Here is a 3,751-nt window from a genome sequence, read left to right on the forward strand (position 1 = left end):
CCTTGAGGATGCAGTGCCATGAGTCACCTTCAAAGGAAGGGACCAAAATCGGCACAATATGCCATGTTTCTAAGGACGATGTAAGTGTACATCTTGATTGAAAATCAATATGAACCATAAGAGGAGAATAGTTTCACTTCGAAAAAATTCTTAAGGCATTCATTATTGCTAATGTGAGTACATCGAGGTCTCAAATAGACAAAGGACGTCGATACAACGCCTTAGTACATAAAGCTTGGAACGAAAATCAATGTCTAGCCGATGACATCAAAGTCATGGGTAGCTAGAGCAGGATCTGAATCTTTGATATTCGCGATCATGAGGATGACGTTCTCGTCCTCATATTGATTTTCCATACCTTTTTGTATGCATTCACAATTTAAAGGAGCTTGACAATCTTGAACCAGTGATCCGAAGATCCACAACGGTTGCATTAATGTCATGAGCTGACGTGAGTAGTTTTGACAAAATGGTGTCTAGACCGGGAGTGTCGCTATTAGAGCCGGCAACACCTCCCCCTCTTTTCTAAACATCGGCACGACGTTTTCTGCCGTTGCCATGACCCATATTGTTGTCCCCATATTAGGGGATAATCTCAAATAAGTTTATCACATTAGCGTATATACAATTCTTGTTTGTATGATCAAAATCAAGTCTCGTTGGTAATTCCACACCAACTTGGAGGACCTAGAGAACTTGATGATGATCGAATCCGCTAAAGATTATGGATCATGATGCCACAAAAGATCATCGACAATATGTAGTCAATTAAGGTGGTAAGCAATTCACTTGTCTAATAACTCAACAAGGAGAGTTATATGAACGTTTCGAGAAACGCTCCATGAGTGCATTCCACAGTACTTTGTGGTCATTACTTTTTGCACAGATTGCCATTGAAGGCTTTTGTCGATGTGGCGCGTCAAAGACTTTGAGCCTATGAGATGTGAAATCTCGGCATCTAGGCTTGTTAGCCTGGGAGTCAAAACATGTGGTTTAATCCTTTCCAATGAAAGGTTCCACATATACCAAGCGAAGATCCGCCTTAGGCATCTAGTACGTCAAAACTCAAAGGAGCAGAATGTTACATTGCTCTTGCAGACAAAACCAAGCTGTTATGAGACTCGATAGAGGTCACAAACGATGCTTTTAATGGTTTGTCCTTCGGATTGATCATACACAATCCGAAAAAGCCGCGAATTGATCAAACACAATTCGGAAAAAGGCCTCGGATTGATCAAACACAATCCGGTGAAAGGTCGAGGTTGATCAAACACAACCCGGACAAAGAAACAAGAGTGATCAAACACACTCTTGACCCGCGAATAAAATTCCGGGATTTGGGTACCTGTACGCATAAAATCCCAAGCATAGAATGGAGATGGAGAAGGGAAGAAAGGATTTTATCCTCCCCGAGTTATTGAACTTGGAAAAGTTTAAGGTTTCAAAAAACATACATTTCTAGAGGCTGCCGAGAGAAGAAATAACGTTTCGCCTACTTATACTTCGAATTTAGGGCTGAAAATTTGATAGGAGGAGCAGCTCTGGATGGGGAAGCTGCTGTCAAAATTTCAGGTTGATCGGAGCAAGGGAAGGTGGTGAACCGGTGGTCGGTAGCGGCGGCGGTCTGGAATCTTCTGGCTGCCGGTTCGGAGACTTTCCGGCCAGTTCTCAGGGTGAGGCCGGTGGCGTTGGATCCGGGATGGAGAGAGCTTTCTGGGTATATAAAATTCCGGTGGAGGATAGTCGGAATTTTGGTCGGAAATCGGGAAAAACAAGGCTGCCCGATTTTAGGGTTTTGGTTTCTAGGGTTTAGAAAAAAATGGTGGGCTATTGGCTCTAGGGTTAGAACAAAATGCATGATAACGTGATGAAGGATAAAATGTAGAGACAAAAAGATAGTAAAAGAATCATCATTTTAGGCTGTCCTCATTGATAGGAGCCTTTTATATAGGGAATTACACAATACCAATATGGTAAGGATATGAATACATAGATCTAGTCTAACTACATATCCTATTGACATAAGACCAAGGTACACATAGAGAATATCTTAGAACACTCTTTAAATTTTTGTTTTTGATGACGACCTCTTTACTTGCCAAAATGAGTGCGCAAGTAAACGGCTCAATCTAAAGACTTGTGAGACGTGAGGTAGCGTTAGTATTGATGATTCATCGAGTACCTTGTGACTTTTTTTGGATCGATTTCAGATTAGATTGGATTACTGAAAAGCTCACCAACGATTTTTGGAGCATCTCCTACAGAATAATATTTACGATTAACAGTTGTTGTCAACTAGTAGTCCTACTCACCACTAATCTGCCTCCAATTTTGACTACAGACCAATTAGAAATAACAAAGAAATTAAGTACGTGTGACTTTTCCACAAAGTACAGGAAAATATCTCTAGCTGATCATGGAATGAACTACGATTTTTCACATGACCATGGCTGTATGATTGGAGCTTTGATATTGTATATCACTTTCTCTTCCCATATTAAATTCCTCAATGTGACAAAGATAATTTTAGAATTCAGACAAAAGGAAAGACAAAGGGAAGTTTGGCCTAAATAGATCGGCACGCACTCACTATATATAATGCTATATATCTCTGTACATGAGTGGTAGCTACTCTATGCTCTCAACACCTTGAATACACTTGCTTTTTGAAAAACAAGAACATAACCAAATGGCTGACGAAGAACATTCAGCTGGTCTTGAATCACCCTTGATTCTAGTTCAGCCCCATGAACATACATTACAATCAACAAAGGGACGATTCACGAAAGGCGAATATTTCGGGGAACTGAAGAAGCAGTTATTGTTGGCAGGGCCGATGGTATCATCAAATTTCTTGTTGTTTGGTATGCAGGTTATTTCAGTCATGTATGTTGGTCATCTTGGGGAGCTATCACTTGCAGGTGCTTCTATGGCCACTTCTTTTGCATCTGTGACTGGTTTGAGCGTGATAGTAAGATATCTTATCCTTTTACTTATAACTCTTTATAAATTTTCCTCAGTTTTGGAAAGCCTGTTTATTCATTTTGATTACTATAGAAATCATTTGAATGGTTTGTTGAACTGAAAACAATAATCTCTAGGTGGTTTCATTTTGCTTGTTCATAGTTACATGACTAAATAATTGCATGATATTTATGATTAAGGTGTTCTTCGAAAACAAAAGGGTGTTTTTATTTTTTTGAGAAGAGCTTGATATTTTGTGTATGGCAATAAAGTTTTAATTTTAAATTGGTGAACAGATAGGAATGGGTAGCGCATTAGACACATTTTGCGGACAGTCATATGGAGCAAAACAATATCATATGCTTGGTATACACTTGCAGAGGGCAATGCTTGTGCTTCTGCTGGCCAGCATTCCTCTTGCTACTATATGGTTCAATGCAGGCCATATTCTTAAATTCTTGGGTCAAGATCAAGAAATTGCTGCATCTGCTGGAAACTATGCTCGTTTCTTGATACCTTGCATTTTCGCTTACGCAGTCCAACAATGTCATTCTAGATTCTTGCAAACTCAAAACAATGTGGTTCCTATGATAGTTAGCACAGGCACAGCAACTCTAGTACACTTGCTTTTGTGTTGGCTTCTCGTATATAAGACATGCCTTGGATATAGAGGAGCTGCGGTCGCAATCTCCATCTCGTATTGGCTCAATGCATTGTTCTTGGTTGTATATATCAGAGTTTCTTCCTGTTGTAAACACACATGGACTGGTTTTTCGAAGGAGGCATT

This window comes from Fragaria vesca, linkage group LG4 (assembly GCF_000184155.1).
Source record: "Fragaria vesca subsp. vesca linkage group LG4, FraVesHawaii_1.0, whole genome shotgun sequence".
Classification (NCBI taxonomy): Eukaryota; Viridiplantae; Streptophyta; class Magnoliopsida; order Rosales; family Rosaceae; genus Fragaria; species Fragaria vesca.